This window comes from Grampus griseus (genome assembly GCF_964374135.1).
Source record: "Grampus griseus genome assembly, chromosome: 6".
In the NCBI taxonomy this organism is placed as follows: Eukaryota; Metazoa; Chordata; class Mammalia; order Artiodactyla; family Delphinidae; genus Grampus; species Grampus griseus.
The window spans coordinates 38811708-38834378 of NC_139000.1; positions in this window are offsets into that span (position 1 = coordinate 38811708).

Genomic DNA, 22671 nt, shown 5'->3' on the forward strand with positions numbered 1-22671 from the left:
TGTTTTTATCAACGCTTTGGGATCGTTGGTGCGGGTTCTATAAGCAAAGTTCAAACATTTGTAGAGGGAGTTTTAAAGTGCACTTCTTATTTTATAAATATATTTTGTCACGGACTCCCACCGCACTAGAACCTAATTAACACTTCTGAGTTAACCAGGAAGTCAAGACTAGGAATAATGAGTAACCGGAGGTTTATTAACGACGATTTTATTTGGGAAGCAAAAATAACTTTGCCAAGATTCATTCTTTTGTTTGGATACTGTTGTGATTCGAGGTCACAAATTAAAGCTTTGCCTTTTCTTGGTGATTCACTGGGAGATAGAATATTCTTTTCTCTAGGAAAGCCTAGCATTTTCAAATCTCTAGTCTCTCCCTTCACAAGCTGCACGTTTCAAGAAAGGGAGGTGACTTGGGTTTAGTGTTAAGACTGATGATATCCACAAAGCTGTGGAGTTCATTAACCTGTAAAAGAAAGGTGGGATGCCTGCTGGTTTTATCTCATTAATACTTATTTGATCTATTATATTAGTTGACGTGAGCCAACCACACTCAGCACTTCGCTCCATCCTTCTCGTTAAGGCTTTTCCCTGCAGCTACAGCCCTGGCCCCCTGTCATTAGTCTGGTCCTTATCTTTGTGGACAAGCTTTCACTAATTTGATTAGATGAAACCTGTAACCCTGGGCTTTTAATAAGTTGCCGTGCATGGTTCCTCCTGGAAAGGCTGCATGACTCATTCTTTATATACCTATTATTTACTGCTATATTTTCAAAAATAATGGTTAATAATTTTAAACCAGGTTTTCTGGCTGTTTAAAAATAGCACCTAAGGAATCTTTTAATGTTCTTATTTTCTTATGATCCAGCAATTTGTTGGCAGTTTAACATTTTTCGTTTGTTATCCAGACCTTCTTGTTTTTATACACTTAACATTATTTTGTTTGCTTTTTGCCAAAATAATGTTTATGTACATAGTTCGTTAAATATTTTCTCTTCTCAGTAAGTGGATGGCAAAGGCCTAATTACTAAAGCTGATTTCTCTCTCATCCCTTCCTTGTATAATGAAGTAAGTTTCTGTACTACAGACTCCGATGGCTTGTTAATGAGCTGTTTACCTCTTCTGTTCTCTCTCCTTCCCTGCCTCACCATCCCTGTTTTCTGTAGAGTAGAGGTTAAGTTGCTGTAACAGCACCCAACAGTACAGTGGCTTTGAGACCACAAAAGGGTTTGTGTCTTACCCACCTATGACCCAGAGCCTCAGGGCAGTGATGCAGCTCTGCACTTGCACCGTTATTCCCGTGGGCCTCCACTCCTAGTCAGCAGTGGGGAAAGAGTGGGAGTCCAGGGGAAGGGGTATGCTTCCAGGCAGGTGACTAGGAATTTGTCCATCACTTCCACTACTGGTCCCTTGGTGGGGACTTAGTCACGTGGGAGACGAGATTTCTCCTACTGTGCAGCGGGTGCTCCTGGAGAAGGGGGAATATATTTGAAGGGATTCTGGGTTAAAGAAATAGTCCTATTTTCTGTTGGTGCATTTTCTCCCTTCATGCTTTATGGTTTCCCAAGCTTCCAATATTCTTTCTCTCATGGGATTTTCTGAGGGTCTAGATCTTATCAAGACATCGATTATCTTGAATCTGATGAAACCAGTCCATTGCTTTTGGATGAGACTCTAGTCTGGTCCTGGAAGAGGCGTTCTACAGAGCTCGTCCCTCTGCTCGGGGTTTGGAATCTTGGGGAATTACCGAGACAGTTGTTTCCTCACTTGTTAAACGGGAACGATAAAATAGTCATACCTCCTTCTCAGGGTCTTGAAGGTCAGACTCAGGGATGTGAAGCACGACTGGGACCACCAACTGTCTCACAGATGGAGGACATGAATGGGAGATTTCTTCCTCAACTGTGAAGTTAGGAGGCCCCACTTCTCTCCCCCGGGAGATTGGAATCATGTGATCGTTGACACCTGGGTAAGCCAAATGTTTATGTACCTCTTGCCTTGAATATGGATTATAAACTAGTGTTCAACAAATTCAGATCCTCCTAGAGAGCGTGCAAGGCAGGTTCACATATAAGAATATCAGGAGATGAATGTCATTATCCCTATTTAAGTAACCAAGGCTCAGGGAAGCTGTGTCCTCCTGGCCTCATGGGAGATAGAACCAAATTCAGGTTTGTTCTTTCTAGCCTTGCAGAGTGGCCTGTGATCGTTCCCAGCTCTCCAGGTTTCCTCTTCATTTTATCTGAAATATTTACAACTTGCACATTTCCCTGATGTATATAGGTGTGTAGATAGGTTTGTGTTTACTCATTTAGGACTGAATTTATGCAAATGATTGTTTTCCCCATTCTTTTTAATAGGTTTTATTTTATATATATTTACTCTTGTTTTTGTTCTGTTTTGTTTTAAGTCACTCACAGTCTTAACCTTGAACGTAGGTTTCTGCCACGTGGCTCTTCCGTGGGATTGAAGTTTGCTGGGTAAAAATTGAAGGCCTAGTGAGACTGGTTTTGTAATGCCTTTTTTCATAACTAGATGTTTCTGGTACTTCATAAGAAGAACAACATATTTCATCAATATGATAATTAACATTTTTAAAGTTTTTGTTATTTGGCAGATGATAGGGAAGTTTCTGACATAAATTATAATCATCCTCACAGTGGCTGAGAGATGGGATTTTTGATGGGTTAATTCTTTGACTGTTTCATGACTGGCAAGTAGCAACGGGCTCCAAAGCATTGATACAGGGATTTTTAAAATTGCACTTTTGCTAACGGCACAACGAGGTGGCGACTTTCCCAAAAGTTTTCCAGCAAATCAGAGAAAGGGATTCTCAATTTCAGCATGCTGTTTAATTCCATCAAGAGATTGCTTCCTCTGCCATCAGCTTGAGCGTGAGGGAGGACATTTCAGACCCTCCGCCCTGCTGTAGATCGTGGCTTATTTGTTTCTCAAGAATATCTTCTCTTCACTCTTCCTTCGGCAGTGAAATCGGCAGATCACCACAGGTTCAGGCTCCCCTGAGCAAGATGAAGCTTGTGTGAGGCGCATTTTCTGCCCCAGTGAACTTTCTCTCCAGACAGCCAAAACTTCTCTGGCTTCATATTTTGTCCTAGCACTTCAACAGTGAAGTGGTTTGGTGTTCAGACTTTATAGTCTGCATCAGAATCACCAGGAGGACTAATTAAAATTCAGATTTCTGGGTTCCAGACTCAGAGTTTTTGATTCAGTAGGTCAGGGTGGGACCTGAGAATTTGCATTTCTCAGACAAGTTCCTAGCTGTTCCTGAGGCTGCTGGTCTGGAGACTACACTTTGAGAACTGCTAATCTAGAGCAATAATCTTTACAGTAGAATTATCAACTATTAGAGTATATTCATATTCTCTTAAGACTGGAATAACCGTATACTTTTGGCTTTGGGCTGAGGATTAAAAGTAAAATGACAATAAAATGCAAGGCATACTGTTTTGATGTTGCTGTTCTTACATTAGTCTCTGCTCCCAAAACTAACTTTTGCAGCTAAATATTATAATAGGTCTAAACCAAAATAAAATGCAAGGCATACTGTTTGGATGTTGCTGTTCTTACATTAGTCTCTGTTCCCAAAACTAACTTTAGCAGCTAAATATTATAATAGGTCTAAACCAAAATTGAGCTCTTAAAAAAGTTGCTTTTTTTTTTTTTTTTTTTACTTAGCCGTTACTCAGTGTGAATTATGTGAGTCTTATTATAAGGCTTGGAAAACCTACCATAATCACCTCATGTAGTGGAAGCCTCGAGAATGTACACAATGTTGGAGTGGTGATGCATAATTAAAAGTTAGAAATTGTTCTTCAAAAACCGGAATACTTACTGTATGTAGAACAATAAGCTGCTGACTTTATAGAATGTTTTTCTTCTTCAAATTATCATATTAGATTCAGTCAGTCAGCCAGTGCTTACTGAGTGGGTGACCTCAACATGGGGGCGGTCACTGGGCTAAGGTGAAATTATTCCAGCGGGGGGCACTGGGGAAGAATCTACTGGCAGTAATGGAGGGGCATGTGGGTGAGTCACTGCCCAAAGGAGACCAACGGTAAGAGACGGGCAGGCAGCTCTCAGCAGTCTTGGATGTGAATTACTCATTTGACATTAGCTGGCTAGGGCCGCCGGTGGCTGACGCTCCAGCAAGTATTTGGAAGAACTGCTGTGTTCCAGGTACTGGTCCAAGGGCTTCCAGTTGTTTTCTCATGATTATTTTTTTATTCATAAAAGTATCATATATCTCTGATTTTCAGTTTGGAAAATATGGCAAGGTACAAAGAAGAAAATAAAAACCTATAATTGTACCACTTAGAAATAATATATTATTTTTATGCCAATTATATCAACTATAGTACAGATGATTAATAATAGCGAACAAGTGAACAATTTGTTGAGTGTTTTACTATGTGCCAAGGACAGTTGAACACTTTGTGTTATCTCATTGAATTTTCACAAAAGCCCAATGAGGTAGTTACTGGTTTCATACTCATTTAACCGCTGAAGAAACTAAGATTCAGTAACCAGCTTGAGATCACACAACTAATTGTTTATAGAGTGAGATTTAACCCAGGTGGTCAGATTGCAAAGCCCATTGTCTTAATTCTACTGTTCTACCTACTTGTCCATGTGGTTTTGGAACCTGCTTCTCACTTTTTCTTTTGTTTTCAGCTTGACATATGATTGACAAATAAAATAGTAAAATATTTAAAGTGTCCAACATGATGATTTAATATACATATACATTGTGAAAGGATTCCCCACATCCAGTTAATTAACACATGCATCGCTTCACATATTTACCTTTTTTTTTGGGTGAGAACACAAGTTCTACTTTCCTGGCAAATTTCAGTTATACAATACATTATTATTATCATCCTCTACCTTATTTATCTTATAACTGTAATTTTGTACCTTTACCAACCTCTCCCTATTTCTCTCAACCCCTGTCAACCATCCTCTACTGTTTCTATGAGTTTGAATTTTTTTTTTTAGATTCCACATATAAAGCAGCATGCAGTATTTGTCTTTCTCTGTCTGGCTTATTTCACTTAGCTTAATGCTCTGTAGGTTATTTCATCTTGTCACAAATGGCAGGCTTTCCTTTTCAAAGGCTGAATAATAATTCCATTATATATATATATATATATATATATGCATACATATACTTACATATGTCACATTTCCTTTATCCATTTATCTGTTAATGGACACAAGGTATATTGTTTTTGTACATTGGCTATTGTGAATAATGCTGCAATGAACATGGGGGTGCACATATTTCTTCAAGATGATTTCATTTCCTTTGAATGTCTACAAAGAAGTGGGGTTGCTAGATCATATGGTAGTTTTATTTTTAACATTTTGAGAAACCTCTGTAGTGTTCTCCGTAGTGGCTCAACCAATGTACATTCCCACCAAGAGTTCCCTTTTCTCCATGTTCTCGCCAGTGTTTGTCAGCTCTTGTTTTTTGGGTTATAGATATCCTAACAGATGTGAGGTGATATGTCCTTGTGGTTTTGATTTGCATTTTCTGATGATCAGTGATGTTAAAAACCTTTTCATCTATTTGTTGGCCATTTGTATGTGTTCTTTGGAAAAATGTCTATTTAGGTCCTTTGCTCATTTTAAAAAATTAGGTTATTTGAGGGTTTTTGCTATTCAGTTGACTTTATTATTAAAAGTTATTCACAAACAACTTACTATGCTGGGTTTACTCTAACTTGCCCTTTCTCTTTTATTAGGCATATAGGCTATTTCGAACACCGAGATACAATTCTTATAGAGAAAATGTTTGTATATCATATTCTCGCCTTACTCCTGTTCCTTTCCTTAGAGTTAATCCCAAGAAATGGAATTACTGCATCAAGAGATAGAGTGATATTTCAGATCATTGATATTATTCACTGCCAAATTGCCTTCCAGAAATATTGGGCCCATTTATACTACCCTCAGCAAAGCATGGCAATGCTAGTTTGTTTCAGGTTGACCACATTGTTCTTACTCTAAAGAATATTTGCTAATGATGGGCCATATATGATATCTCATTTCCCCATTTAGTTTTGTTCTAACTTATATTCATTCTTTGAAAGGATCCTAAAGATCTCAGCTGTTTGATCATCCTGTCCTCATACTTAATATGTCTGTCCTGTTAACAATTCCTAGAAAACCTTTCATAGACCCTTGCGAGTTTCTTTCAGCCACTTAAAGTGGATGTCCAATTTTTTCAAGATAGCTTTCTGTTGTATAAACTTGTGGGTTTTATTTTCAATATTAAGAATCAATAGTTTATAATAATTACATGTGTTAATTATTTTCCATCGTTACTCTTTGCTGGCCTCAAGTAGGTAATTTAGAAACCACAATGACGGTAAATGTTAGTAATGAGTTAAAAGCAGGGAACTATAACCTACTTCTATAGCATTTTTGTTGTTTAAAATAAAAGGTTCTTCTGTAGTTGTGTGAGTAATATCCTACTTGTAATGAGGACACAAACTGGGCACTGTTAGGAGAACACTGCATTTGGAATCAACTCCCATCAGGTAAGGATACTAGAGATGATTCATATGTATACATATACCTACATTCATATGTACATGGCCTTGGGCAAGTTCCTTAGTCCCTCAGGATCTTTCTTCAACTGTCAAATTGTAATAAAAATGCCTACCTCACAGCATTGTTGCAGGCATTAAATGAGATGCCATTTTTTTGAGAATTCAACAATTTTAAGAAATTTGAGATTTTTAAAACAAAATTTACAAATTTTTATCATTTTTTGAGACTTTAACCATGTTGAGAATTTAACATGATGCTGGCTGGTCACTCTTGTTTGAGAAGCTGCCACTTGAGTCCCTGTCTGGCTGACCACTGAACTTACCTGCTTCTTGTTATTTGTGAATGCCTTGGGCAATGAGGAGATGGTCTCAGAATGAACTCAAGCTCGCACATCAGTAACTGGCACTGTCAGCAACTCCAGTTTAGTCTGTTGAAGCACATCTGTGGGTCTTGTAAAGTCAGGCCTCTGTGTCCAAGACCTTCTGAGCTGGCATCTTTCCCTAGAAATAACCAAACTCAGGTGTCAACATTTGAAAAGGCAATTTCTAAAGAAACTTGGAATTGCTTTGCAGCACTTATAGAGGTGCTGCAGACTTGTTTCGGTCCTGACACCGTCTGCTGGCAACTGGTGTAGGTCTACTCTTCATAGCTTATCTCAGCTCTGAAAAAGATGCTGACAGTGTCAGTAAGTATGTTGGGAGGGTACCGTTCATCTCTTAGAACACTGATCATTCAGACTGTTCTCTCTAGGAAGAAAATGTATGCATCAATATTCCTTAGAGTTTGGATGGCATATATCTCTTGCAGTTTTAAAGGCTATACTATGCATTTCACCCAAAAGGAGTGTGCTTTAAGGCTTGCACAATTTCTACCTGTTTGTTAATTGTCAGTGTCAGCATTTTTTGGATGCATGTGGCCATCGCCCTTGCTGTAAGCAGAACCTGATACTATTTCTTTATTTTCCTCCCTCTGTATCTAGTTAGAGAGCTAACCAGTGTAACAACCCAGTTTTATTGTATGCTCTGAAACCGACTGAGCAAGCAATAGCCAACATGCAAAGCCACTTACACAAGTAAGGCAGGAGGGTCCAAAAATCAGATTACTGTCTTTTATATATGTAGAATCTATACAGATCTATGTCACTAAGGAAGGAACTATAAAGCTTAAAAAAAACTGCAAACGCCTCCATCCTAATATTTCTATTTTTGCGGTATTTCCCTTAAGTCTCTTTCTATGTGCATTCACATGTAAGCACAGCACTCATTTCATTCTGTGGTATTCTGTTCTTCACATTAAACTATCACAAGTTCTTTCCCCCCATATATCTGCATAGTCTTCAGTTATTTTTATTCGTTCCATCAAATGATACACCACCATTTATTAGGCTACTTCTGCAGTGTTGCATGGTTATTATTATTTTTTTACCACATTTTAACTCTAATAACCACTACTGCATCAAGTATCTCCATGTATAGAACTTTTTTCTTCTTTTGAACTACTTCTTTGGTATAACCTCAAGCATGGGATTTTTAGATCATAGGGTGTGAATATATTATAAGCCTAGTTTTCATGTTTGTAGTTGGCTTTCTTGTTTGCATAAAAGTAAAATCTGTTCCCTCCACCCAACACAAGCGTCTCAATCAAGAGTTTTATTTTTATCAAGCATTTCAGTTGTAATATTTCATGAGAATGTTTTATACGGCAAAATGAAAGAAAGGAACACACTGTTTCCCTTTCCATAATACAAACCATCAGCACTCAAGTGAGGTCTCTGTGACAAAACCTGTGCCCTTCTGGTTTTCTTATTGTATGAAGTGACCCGTATCTCACTTCTGTGTAAAAGACAGTTGATGAGAAAGACAAAGCTCTTGTTCTTTGGGTGAGTGATTCATTGGTTGATTGCCTAGAGTTTTCCACTTGGGAGCAAATTCCTTCTGTGGTTTCCAGAGCTTGAAGAGACATTAGTTTGCTTTTCAATTTACATGGCCATTCTACTGAATCCACTACACAGCACTCTGCAATTGTAATAGCCCCAATACGTAACTTCACATTTGGAATGTAAAGTGCAACCATTCTTAATAGTTTAGTTTAATGGCCACTCTTTTCTTTCCCCTATGGTTTCTTGTATATTATTTTTTTAAGCAGACAGTCATTTTAATGCTACCACATTCTCCATTTAACGTACCGTCTGCAGTGAAAATCCTTTTAAAAACAACTATAGTCCCTTGGAAAGCAAATCACTCAGTATAAGAAAACACTGATCTACAGGAAGAAAATGACCCAATGAGCCCTAGTCTGGAATTTTCCTTTTTCTTTTCTTCCCCTCTAAGCAAAGTGAGCATGATGCATAAGAAAATGCATGAGTATGAGCCGTGGGGAGAGGAGCTGTTGAGACCTGTGGCATGGCACTTCTTAAGGTCCCTGGCAGACCATCATCTGTATATTTGTTTTACTTGAATGACTAGATTTTGAATTAAAGAAACCCTTGTTTTATTTTTTTTTTAAAGCCTTATGAAGTTTCAGGTCACTTTAATTCCTTTTCTTCTTTCACCCCTTTGGCTGAACCCAGGAACCGTAGCCTTCATGACTCTCCCCTTCAGTGTTATCTTCCGAGATCAGTAAAGTAAGAGTTCCTGCTCTCAGCTCTTGGGGTGGGGGGTGGGTGGCATCCCTGATTCCGTTACCAGGGAAACCAGTATCAGATGGGTGCAAAGAAGGTAAAGGGTTCAAGCATCTTATTTGAAGTAATGAACTAACACAACCCATAACTCGCCCTCCCCCCCCCCCCCGCCTATGTAATGTCATGGAAACAGGAACAGAAAAGCCAGCAACTGACAGTGAAGTCACGTGTCTCCGTGTCTCTCTAGGTGTCAGGCATCCTTTTGATATCTTCAAATGCCAATTTGTACAATCCCATGACATATTGTTGGGCTCGAAAGACTTTTATTTGAAGAGTGAATAAAATAGAATTCACCCAGGCAAGATGTCTGCTCTTCTAACCTTTTATCAAACAAATAAGAATTCAGGAATATGGTCCAGGTGATTATTACTGCTTTCCATCGTCGCCACTTTGTCAATGTGCAAACCTTGTCTACCATGTTTGTCTTTCTAATTTCTGAACTAATGCTTAGCAGCATGATGACTATCTGCTAGTGGCTGTAATTTATTTTATCAGATATTTTGACACTCGGAATACCTTCAGTACATGGAAGGTATTCCGAGGTGGGCTTTTCATACCTTCAGTACATGGAATGTAAAGCTTAGTGTTGTTTTTAATCTCTGCCTAAACATTTAGTCATATTGTTTACTAATTTATATCCATTTTAGATGTTTTCCCTTCTAGAAGATGTGGACTCTCAGGATGAAGTAGTTGGAAATCTTAACGTACACATCTAAATAACTGAGAAGTTCTAAGTCGTCTCTAGCATCTGTGGAGCTGAATCCCGCACAGGTAAGGGAAATGCCGTTAAAAAAATGCTCTGTCACGGCTGCAGTTCAGTTGAACATTTCAACAGGGGTTGGTTATTTTTTAGTAATGTGGGACAGTTAGTAGCAGAAGGGACGCTTTAAAAGGAACGGAGTGCTTCAAAGTCATTTCAGCTCTCACCGTTGCCATGTAGAGATGCTGGATTACTCACAGTATGAATTTTTGCCTTTCCAGTTGGCTTTTGTTAAAATAAAAATACACTTCAGTATCCCATCTATTCTGGGCTCCTCTACTAACATTAGACTTAGATTATTTAGATTAAATTGACTAGATGTTCACTGTTTAAGTTTTAAACCTCAATGGATTATTTGCACTTGGTAAATATAAATTGCTACCTATTAATGGTGGTATGACATATATAAACTTAAATTTCTGTGGCACAAACCTGCCTGACTGATAAAACACATCTTCAGAGCAATACCCCCTCTACAACTAGCTCTGCCGGAGACCACACTGCCCTAGTCAGCCACGTTCCTCTTCCTCTCGGCATCCCCGCCGAGGGAAGCTTTCCTTCCCATAAGCCACAACTCAACACGTTTTCTGAGGGCGAAGTGCTGAAGGGTTGGTTGGTTGAATGACTCACACGAGAAAAGTGCTGAAATGGATTTTGGTGCTGGCCTTTCTCCCCCTCCTGGAGAGAGAAACACGAAGATAAATCACCAGTTAGCCAATATTTTCACAAGCTGAAAACCGTTAAACTTACCATTTTCTCTGCTCCTCCTTCCCTTCTTGCTTTCCTCAAATTGACTGTGCGGCGGGCAAGGCCGACATCCCACCTGGCTTGTCTAAAGCCCTTGATGCACGTATGATTTCTTTGAAGTAGGCTGGGAAATACAGAAATGGGTATAAATAAGCCTTTGATCTGAGTTAAACAGAAATTTCATTGTATGTAGTGTGTTGTTCCTTACGTTGTTAATTGACAGCTGCTCAGAAGCAGGTTATTAAATGCTTTGCCTTGCGTAAGTGCCAGAACTTCTGGAGTAGCTTCCAGGCACAGTCACAGAAATAGCAGTGACTGTCCTGTTGGAATGGGAAACTTTTCTCCCGGCATTTCCATAGGCTGTTTCACAAGATTCTCTACTCATAACTGTCTATATTTTGAATGACTCCAGTTTACGGCTACTTCTGTTTTAGGAATTGCAGTTCTATAATTTGCCGGTGATTGAAATCCTCAGTCATTCGGATCCACATTTCAATGATTCTAGCATGTGAGGAAAATCGTAGAAGAAATGAATGCCGATCAAGTAAAACTAGACTTGATAAAACATTAGGGCAAACCCTAAAGTCAGGTCTGAATTATACTTTATTTTTTGAACTTTAAATAGAAAACAACCGGGGCTTCCCTGGTGGTGCAGTGGTTGAGAGTCCGCCTGCCGATGCAGGGGACACGGGTTCGTGCCCTGGTCCGGGAAGATCCCACATGCCGCGGAGTGGCTGGGCCCGTGAGCCATGGCTGCAGAGCCTGTGCTCCACAACGGGAGAGGCCACAACAGTGAGAGGCCTGCGTACTGCAAAAAAAAAAAAAAGAAAGAAAAGAAAACAACGACAGAGACATGTGCAAGCGACACTGCCTTGTGCACTTTTTATTGAATCATAATGTTATTTTATTTTTTTAAATAAATTTATTTATTTTTGGCTGCGTTGGGTCTTCGTTGCTGTGCGCGGGCTTTCTCTAGTTGTGGCGAGCGGGGGCTACTCTTCATTGCGGTGTGCGGGCTTCGCGTTGCAGTAGCTTCTCTTGTTGCAGAGCACAGGCTCTTAGCGTGCGAGCTTCAGTAGTTGTGGCTCACAGGCTCAGTAGTTGTGGCTCGCAGGCTCTAGAAACCAGGCTCAGTAGTTGTGGTGCATGGGCTTAGTTGCTCCATGGCATGTGAGATCTTCCCAGACCAGGGCTCAAACCCATGTCCCCTGCATTGGCAGGTGGATTCTTTTTTTTTTTTTTTTTGCGGTACACAGGACTCTCACTGTTGTGGCCTCTCCTGTTGCGGAGCACAGGCTCCGGATGCGCAGGCCTAGCAGCCATGGCTCACGGGCCCAGCTGCTCCGCGGCACGTGGGATCTTCCCGGACCGGGGCACGAACCCGTGTCCCCTGCATCAGCGGCGGACTCTCAACCACTGCGCCACCAGGGAAGCCCGGCAGGTGGATTCTTAACCACTGAGCCACCAGGGAAGTCCCTTATAATGTTATTTTAATCACCAGGAATCCCAGAGCAAATGCATATCTGCATCACATTCCCTAACAAGAGAGGCAGAGGAAACCAGGTTTTTTTTTTCCAGCCTGAATAGAAAATCCTTTCTCCATCCAGGATTCAATGGAAGCATTTGCTACCTAAAAGCACTAGACTTGACTTTTTAAAATGCAACGCTTGACATGTTAGAGGTGAATATAAACATATGGACAGGCCCCAGACACCAAATTTGCTCAGCCTGACAAAACAGAGAATAATGTGCCTTTAAAATATGTGAAAAGTAAGAGGATACTTCATTTGTGTAAAAAGCCGTTACTTCATTCCACAAACATTTACTATGTGCAGGTAACTCTGGTAGGTGCTCCTTGAAGGACATAATCACACTATGGTTAACATTTATTGAGTACTTACTGTATGTCAGGTACTTTACTAAGTGCTCTACTTGCCATATTTTATTTAAAAAGAATAATAAGACATGGTTTCTGTCCTGAAGGAACTGCATCCAGGGCCAGGATTAGGGTGAGATGAGGACTGAGGCTCAAAGTTTAAGGTGATGCCAAAAATCTCAGTGATCAAGATAAATCATGTTTTACTGCAATATTTAAAATATCAAAATTGGTGTAAAAATCTGATGACGTGGATGAACACTCATTCATTGCTAGTGGGAATGCAAAACGGTACAGCTACTTTGAAAGATAGCTGGGCAGCTACTCGCAAAACTAAACGTATACTTACCATTCCGTCCGGCAGTTGTGCTCCTTGGTATTTATCCAAAAGAGCTGAAAACGTTATGTCCACACAAAAACCTGCACGCAGATGTTCAGAGCAGCTTTATTCATAATTGTCAAGATTCGGAAGCAACCAAAATGTCTTTCAGTAGGTGACTGTATATGGTGGTTAATTTTATGTGTGAACGGGCCCCAGGGTGCCCAGACTTTTGGTTAAACGTTATTTTGTTGTGTCTGTGAGTGTGTTTCTGGATGAGATTAACATATGAATCAGTAGACTGAGTAAGGTAGATTGCCCTCCCCAATGTGGGTGAGCCTGATTCAATACTTAAAGGCCCAAAGAGAACAAAAAAAAGACGACTAAGTGAGAATTCATGTTTTCTCTACCTGACTGTCTTCAAGCTGGGACAGTCTTCTCCTACCTTCAGACTCTGACTCGGGCTAGAACTACACCATTGGCTTTCATGGGTCTCCAGCTTACCGACTGCAGATCTTGGGACTTGTCCGTCTCCATAACCACATGACCCAATTCCATGTGATCTCTCAATCTCTCTCTCTCTGTCTCTCTCTCTCTCTCCCGCCGTGTATATACTGGTTCTGTTTTCCTGGAAAACCCAGAACACTACAGTGCATAAACTATGATAATCTAAACAAAGGAATATTACTCAGCACTAAAAAGAAATGAACTATCAAGCCATGAAAGGCATGGAGGAAACTTAAATGCATATTCCTAAGTGAAAGAAACCAATCTGAAAAGCCTACATGTAGCCCCAGGCAAACCATCAGACGACACACCTGCATGAGACCAGCACCACAGTGACTCACATGGCCAACCAACAGAATTCTGAAAATTAATAAATCATTGCTTCAGGCCCCTACCTTTGGGGTGGTTTGTCACACAGCAGCAGGTAACTGAGACAGGTGGTCTGTTAAAAATAGAAGCTGGTCTCAGAGTATTCTGGCTTCTGTAAGGAGACAGGTTCAGAAACATATGACGTCTGCTCTAGGCCTGGTGCAGCCCCTGTTTTCCGTCCTTGTGGGCATTGTGAACAGTGCTTTGCCTGGAGACATCAGCAAGTCTAGTTGGGTCAGGCAACAGTCCATTCAGGCACACATGGTATTCTGGAACTGGGGACTGCCCTGAAGCTGTTGGGCTGCAGGCCTTCCTGTGCTTACTGCTTTGTTCCTACAGGACGGTGGTACACGTATAATCATTCTAGCCGAATAGACAGCTTGAAAACACCTATATTCCCAATGAAAAACTGAAACCTAACATCTCTATGCTAATTACGGCATACTTGGTTCTGATTCAGATAATATTTGAAGGACTTACAGAATTTGGAGTATGTACTCCTGATTAGGGTTCTTCACTTTCTAATTAACTGCCTCTGGAGTAGGGATTCCGGAGCAGGGTTCGTGCTAACTCACAGCAACCAGGGAGATTGACAGTAACCTACGTACACATGAGGATCACGATTTTATTGAAGTCTCTTCCTTCACCTCCTTCTCCAGGCAGCAACCTTAAACCTAAGTAGAACCCTGTCCTATAGAAGGTGCTGAGTTGAAAGAGGGTAGGACTCTCCAAGGGAGAAGGGCAGGGCTGACCATGGAGGTTGGGAGGACAGCTAGGGGTCCATCCAGGAGGAGACAGGAAAAAAGCAAGAAGGCCTGGACTGACTTTTACTCCTATTCAGTGTTTTTAAATCAGTATTTCCCAATCATCTTCAGGCTGTGGCACACACAGAAAAGGAAAATATTCATTAGGTACAGTTGGGGAACAGAGAGTCTGCTTGTGCACTGCGTATCGCAACCTCTGAGGGGACCTGTGGTTTCCCCATGTGCCTCAGGGCAGCAATGGGATGTTCTGGCTAAAAAAAAAAGAGCCCTCCTTTATGGCATATATATGTACTTAAAGTAAATAAAAGTTGACTATTTCAATAATCTGTAGGAAAATTTTCACTGCCCTTTGAGATCACTGGAGACACCCTAGGCTGGGCAGAGCTGGGGCTGAGTCTCTGCACCCAGCCCCGTTTAGTCACAAAAACTCAGGAGGAATAAGCAGAAGACTGTAAGAAAGGAGACTAGTCTTAAGCAGTGGGAATTTAAAACTGCATATTGTAGAAAAAAGATGGCTTTATTTCTTCCATAAACTCTAGAAATTAGACACTAAAGTCTAAAGAGCTACTCATGGTATGGGATTAACAGATACACAGCACTATATATAAAATAAACAACAAGGATTTACTGTATAGCACAGGGAACTATACTCAATATCTTGTAATAACCTATAATGGAAAAGAATCTGAAAAATTTTATATATATATATATATATATATGAATTACTTTGCTGTACACCTGAATCTAACACAAAATTGTAAATCAACTACGGTTCAATAAAAAAAAGGAAAGCTACTCATGGGTTAAATGAGAAGAGCTACCAAAAGAACTACAATTCTCAATGAAATCAGGAAAAAAAAAGTCCCAAGTTTCCAAATTAGCTGTCTCCATTTAGTTGGGTCTAAAGAAAATTCAGTCACAAGGGTAAGGATGAGAACTGCATACACTGAGTGACTGCTATGTTCCAGAGACTTCTGTATCTCACCTCACTCCCTTCAGCATACTTCATGTAGGCTGGCCTATCTCCCATTTTAAAACCAAAAGCCAAAACCGGAAGACCAAAATCAAAACAAAAAAGTTTCCTTAACTCCACGCCCTCAGGGGTGCTGCCCCATTTGTCTTCTTATCACATCAGTTCTTTTCAGAATAATTCCATGCCAGTTGCCACTGTTTCTTCACCTCCAGGCTCAGTTCAACAGACTCATCAGGCTTTTAATCCCAGCCATGCCACGGAAACTGCTTTTGACAAGGTCTCCAGGGCTCTCCTTGCCAAATCCGTTGGCCAGTTCTTTATGTTTTTCTTGTTCAACCTCTCAGCAGCTTTTTAAAACAGTTGATTGCTGTAGAAACTCTCTTTTCTCGGCTTTGGAGACAAAAAACAGGTTGCCTCCTGCCTCTCTGGATGCTGGCTTCTCCTCACTGGCACTCCCTGTTTCTCTACCATCTAGCCACACTTGGCTTATTTCTCTTTCTGAAACATGCCAAGCTTGTTCAAGTTTGTCCAGTGCCTTTGCACAAACCATTCCCCCTGCCTGGTTGCCACGTGGAAGTTCCTTCTCATCATTTAGCTCAAATTTCACTACCTCAGAGAGTCCCTGACCTCATTATCTAAAGTTACCCCCCACCTCATCTACTTCTGTTGTTGCTTTCTTTTTTTCCACGCGTGTATTTCTGTCTTAAGTCCTTTGTTTGTGAACTTGTTTACTATTTTTCTCCCTCCCCAAGACTGTGAACTCCTTGAGAGCAAACTCAATGCCTATGCCAAACTGAAGATACATGTGTGATTACCAGCCTCCAAGATGGCCTCCAGTTATCCTTGCCTCTGGTATTCAGGCCCTTGTGTTGCCAGGGCTAACCTGTGTGACCAAAAGAATACTAAGAAAGTGACAGTATGGGACTTCCTGCCTTGGCCTTCTGGGTGGCTTCCTTTGGGGGAAAGCAGCTGCCACATTGTGAGGTCACTCAGGTAGCCCAGTGGAGAAGCACTGAGGCCTCTTCTAACAACCAGCACCAACTTGCCAGCCACATGAGCGAGTCATCTTAGAAGCAGATCTTTAAGGCCCAGTCCAGCCTTTGGTTGACTTCAGCCTGCCAATATCTGACTACAACCTCATCAGAGACCCATAAGCCAAGCCAGAACTGCTCGGCCAAGCCAGCCCCAAATTCCTGATCCAGAGAAACAATGAGAGATAACAAATGAGTATTGTTGTTTCAGCCACTAAGTTTTGGGGTGGTTTGTTATGCAGCATTAGATAATGAATGCAGATACCTATATTTTAGTTACTTGAAGAGGATGCTCAACCTAGCAACTAAATTCCTGCTTTTCAGCCGTATTTGACTTCACTGTGAATCCACCTAACATCAGCAGCCTATCAACAAGTGCTTATTGATCACATGCTATATAGCAAACAGTGCTAAAGCAGCTGGAGATGCAGAGCTCTGCAAGTTATGACCCTGCTCTCATAGCTCTTGATGTAGTTTGGTAGACAATAGCTCTTGATATAGTTTAGGAGACAAATAAGAGCATGTGAAAAGTTAACAACATAAAATAGAGATTTAAGGATGATGATTTCAGAGGAAGGCAATGGATCTTAGGTTTGCTTACCATGAGAAGTTTTCATGGTAGAGATGCTCAGGGACCTACATGAAAACATGGCCTAGATCTAGAATACTTGTGGTTCTCAAATGTGAGAGTGCATCAGAACCACTTGGAGAGCTTGTTAAAACTCAGATTTCTAGGGCTTCCCTGGTGGCGCAGTGGTTGAGAGTCTGCCTGCCGATGCAGGGGACGCGGGTTCATGCCCCGGTCCAGGAGGATCCCACATGCCGCGGAGCGGCTGGGCCCGTGAGCCATGGCCGCTGAGCCTGTGCATCCAGAGCCTGTGCTCCGCAACGGGAGAGGCCACAACAGTGAGGGGCCCGCGTACCACAAAAAAAAAAACCAACAAAAAAAACCAACTCAGATTTCTAGCCCCACAGCCTCTGATTCAGTCAGTCTGGGGTGGGGTCCAAGAATTTGCATTTCTAACAAGTTCCCAGATGATGCTGATGCTGCGGTAGAGGGACCACACACTTTGAGAAGCCACATTCCTCTAGATGTCTGCTACTTAAGTCTGGTCCACACACCAGCAGCATCAGTATCTCCTGGAAGCTTGTTAGAGATATAGATTCTCAGGCCCCATCTCATACCTACTGAATCAGAATCTGCATGTTAACAGGCTCCCAGGTAACTCATGTGCACATTGAAGTTTAAGAAGCACCGCTGCAGAGGAAAGGTCATGTTCCCTTCAACAAGCTGGGCAAGGGCTGTATTTGCTGAGCACATCTGAGGTCAGGCATGGCCTGTGTATATGAGAGAATTCTTCTCTATGGTCAGCCCATTTTGGTTTCATTGATTTTCTCAGGCAGACCATTTTTTTCACTCATTGATTTTTGCCGCAGCAGGAGCCTTCCTCGTCAGTTCTCTGCAGATAATTTCAATTCATTTTGATTCATTTCCTCACTAGCTTGGCACTTCTCCCTTGGCACTAGGCAGTGCAACTAATTGTGCTTGCCTGAGAGTGACTGGGTATGAGACAACCGTGGAAAACTGCAAGGGGTCATGGGGATACTGCCCTGTGCAAAAGCGGAGAGGCCTGGATGCCTTCTGGAAAGCCAGGGAATTTGAACCTAGCCAGGCTTGGAAGCCCAGTGGTGTTCCTGCTGTTTGCTAAGTGAGAAGCTGGTGACAAAATGAGTGTGTCTGTGGCAATGCTTTGAACACAACTGAAAAATTCTGTGCTAACCCATGGAGGAATGGGCTGTTTTCCACTGGTGATTATGAGATAGATGTCATGACATCAGCTGCCCTAATGTCCAGAATTTTTTCTTGTGCCTTTTGTGCTCACACTAAGGCCAAGCTGCTCCCATGAATAGAGGAGGCTGCTGTGTCTGTGTTATGTCAAGATGAGGAAAGAAAACCCTGCTTCTCAAATCTTCTGATCCCAAATTTTCCTTTTTTCTTCTCTTTTTTGTGGGTTTTCACATTTTAACCCATTGATTGAAATCACATGTTAGCTACATTCTGGGAGTAACAAGCTCTCTCTAAAAAGCTGCTTTTTTTTTTTTCTTCTTTTCCCCCTTTGGTCTCGTTGGTTTCCAGACTCATCAAGTTGTGTACGTTAAATATGTATGGCTCTTTGTATGTCAATCATATCTCAATAAAAGTGGTTTAAAAAATAAATAAAAGGCATTTCCTCCCCTTCATACAATAGTCATTTAGCAAACATTTCTGTCTTCAGGTTGACAAAGATGATCTCCTTAAGGAGAAGAGACACACTTATTTTCAAAAACTAAAATAGTGTGATATGTATAATATATAAATACTGCTGAACTTACACAACCATTCGGTTCTCTTAGGCAGAGCTTCCCAAATTTTCTCTGTTCACAGCACCACAGGCCGAAAGAAATATCTAACAGTTCCACTTATTAAGTAGTTAAGTTCAAACAACTTAATAATATTTGTGTCTTATAAACTTGGTAGCTATTTAAAGAAATAAACATAAATCAAAAGAAAAAAATATTTTGAGATGACCATGCTTACTAATGGGATGTGTGCACCAACTGGGAACTTCACAGCTTCTCACATTTGGGAAGCAGATTGAAGACTGTCACCCTTCATTTCCTGTTCCATAGTGATTTTTCTGATCTAATGCTAAAAACTGGGAATGAGCTCAAGCTAGTATTTTGTACGTCTGGCAGTTGTTGAGTGCCTCTGTGTTTCCCTTAAAAAGGTAAAATATCTCATGGCGTCCCTGTGAGTTTGCTGGGGTGCCCCAGGAGCCATGGCCATGAAGTCTTAGGTAAATGTTGCAGAAATATGCAACTCAATAACCCTGGAGCCCCACCTTGCCCAATCTCCTCATGGACTCAAATTTAGGGAAGCACATTCCCATGAAAAAATGTAGTTAAAAATAGAGGGTTTTTTCCTGATGTTGTTGAGATGCACTATCCCGTTTAATTCAAACCTTCACTCATTTTAAGGTCTCTGATATTGCAGAGTAAATAATTTTTTGTCATAAATTTATTTATTGTTGACATATGTACAGTAAAAAGAACATATCAGCAAACCTCAGCTTGCTGACTTTTTACGAAGATGAACACTATTGACATTTGGGCTGGATGATTCTGTGTTGAGGGGGCTGCCCTGTGCCATGTAGGATGTTTAGCAGCTGCATCCCTGGCCTCTACCTTCTAGGTACCAGTAGCATGCCCACCGAAGTCATGACAGCTAAAAATGTCACCAGAGTTGTCGGCTGGGGCAAAATCACCCCCACTTGAGAAGCACTGGCCTGTACTCATGTAACTACCACCTTATGGTGGCAAGATTTAGCAAATCCACCCAGTTTATAAGACACCCAGTTAAATTTGAATTTCAGATAAACAATCTTTTTTTTTTTTTTTTTTTTGCGGTACGCGGGCCTCTCTCGTGGAGCACAGGCTCTGGAAGCGCAGGCTCAGCGGCCATGGCTCTCGGGCCCAGCCGCTCCGCGGCATGTGGGATCTTCCCGGACCAGGGCACGAACTCGTGTCCCCTGCATCGGCAGGCGGACTCCCAACCACTGCGCCACCGGGGAAGCCCAGATAAACAATCTTTTTTGATATTCATTGTCCCAAATATTTAACCGAGTTTCCTATATTTTACCTGGCAAGCCTATACCCCTCCCCACCCCAGATTAAGATACGGAACGTTTCCAGAACCCCAAAAGGCCCCTTTCTGCTCCTTTTCAGTCAATACCCTCACCTCACGGAAAGCACCATTTTTTTTTTTTTTTTTTTTTTTTGTGGCGGTACGCGGGTCTCTCACCGCGGCGGCCTCTCCCACCGCGGAGCGCAGGCCCCGGACGCGCAGGCTCAGCGGCCACGGCTCACGGGCCCAGCCGCTCCGCGGCACGCGGGATCCTCTCGGACCGGAGCACGAACCCGTGTCCCCTGCCTCGGCAGGCGGACTCCCAACCACTGCACCACCAGGGAAGCCCAGGACAGCCCCATTTTGCATGAAGTAAATCTTTATGTTCTCGCGAGATCCGCAGCCACATTTAGCGACGCCTCCCTCTGTTGCCCAATCTTTCTCTGCCCGGAACGGTCTCAAAGCGTCTCACCTGCTCATCTTGAAGAATCTCCTGGACCCAACCCTTGTGCCTTTTCAGTTTCTCTCCTCCTCCTCACCCTCCGTAACCCGCCAGCTCCTCGTTTAGCTCCCTTTCTGCCCTGCACGGGCCTTCTGTCCCTTGCGCCACGTGGAAACAAGGCGCCGAGAGCCGAGCAGCAAGCGGATGGCGTCTACTTTCCTGTCGCCTCTCTCACCCTGTTCCTGCTACACGTTTTCTGGATTCTATATCACCACTACGGCGAGAACTAGGCCGACAGAGACAGACTTCTCTGGAGGGAAGAGGGGTTTGGAGGCCGTATTAGAAGAGGAGGAAGACAGGCCATCCTTACCACTTCACCCCGTGGCTATTGGGGCTGACATCACCTCTGGAACCTTGTTAGGTTCCTTCTACCTCAGCCCCATTGGGCCTTTCCTCTTGCATCTAACAATGGGATGAGACCAAAGCACAAGGCCTTGTGTCCCTCATTCTGGGAATGGGAACAAGCTACAAGCTTCCTCCTTGGGTTGGCTTCTCTCTACCGTGCTCATTTTTTGATGTTTGTTCACCCACTGGATTATTTTGTTTTTCTGTACTTAATATATGTGTCATGCCAGTCACATTTTACAGCTGATTAATGGAACAATTTACATAGGGTTGAATTTGCAGAGGTTAAGTGAATGTTGCTGGGAGTTGCTGTCATGAAAGAGGTAAGATATATATATTTTTTAAATTGAAGTATAGTTGATTTACAATGTGTGTTAATTTCTGCTGTACAGCAGAGTGACTCAGTTATATATAGTCTTTTTCATATTCTTTTCCATTATGGTTTATCAGAGGATATTGAATATAGTTCCATGTGCTATACAGCAGGACCTTGTTGTTTATCCATTTTATATATAGTTTGCATCTGCTAATCCGAATCTTCCAATACATCCCTCCCCCACCTTGCTCCCCCTTGGCAACCACAAGTCTGTTCTCTACAAGTCTGTTCCTGTTTTGTGAATAAGTTCATTTGTGTCATATTTTAAGTTCCACATATAAGTGATATAATGTGGTATTTGTCTTTCTGACTTTGCTTAGTATGATAATCTCTAGGTCAATCCATATTGCTGAAAATAGCATTATTTCATTCTTTTTTATGGCTGAGTAGTATTCCATTGTATATATGTACCACATCTTCTTTATCCTTTCATTTGTCGATGGACATTTAGGTCGTTTCCATGTTTTAGCTATTGTAAATAGTGCTACTGTGAACGTAGGGGAGCATGTATCTTTTTGAATTATAGTTTTGTCTGGATATATGCCCAGGAGTGGGATTGCTGGATCATATGGCAACTCTATTTTTAGTTTTTTGAGGAACTTCCGTACTGCCTTCCATAGTGGCTGCACCAATTTACATTCCCACCAACAATGTAGGAGGGTTCCCTTTCTCCACACCTTCTCCAGCATTTGTTATTTGTAGATTTTTTAATGATGGCCATTCTGACCTGTTTGAGGTGGTAAGAGGTAAGATTTTGACACTAAGAAGTGAGCCATGACCTTTACTGGGTGGGTGCAGGTCAGGGAAGTTTCCAGAGAAGGTGATGCTTGAACTCAGATTTTGAACTCAGATTCTGCTAAATGGTTGTGACTGAAGAAGTGTGTTCTAATTTGAATTAAGGAAGTTCAGAGGAAAGGTAAATATTGCAGCATGATTCTGTAATGGGAAGAGGGTGGAGCAGGGTTGTCCTGGACCAAAATGGTGGGTATTTGGGTTGGATGGGGATGCAGATGGAGTGAGGGTGGGGGCTTCCACATTTTCTGTGGGTCACAGGGAACCAACAGAACCTGGTCAAGTTTTTGCTTTAGACCGCAGCTCTGTGGAGGTGGGCTAGAGGGAAGGGTCAGTTAGGAGACTTATAATTTAGATCAAAGGGGTCAGCCATTCACCTGTAAGTATGAATTT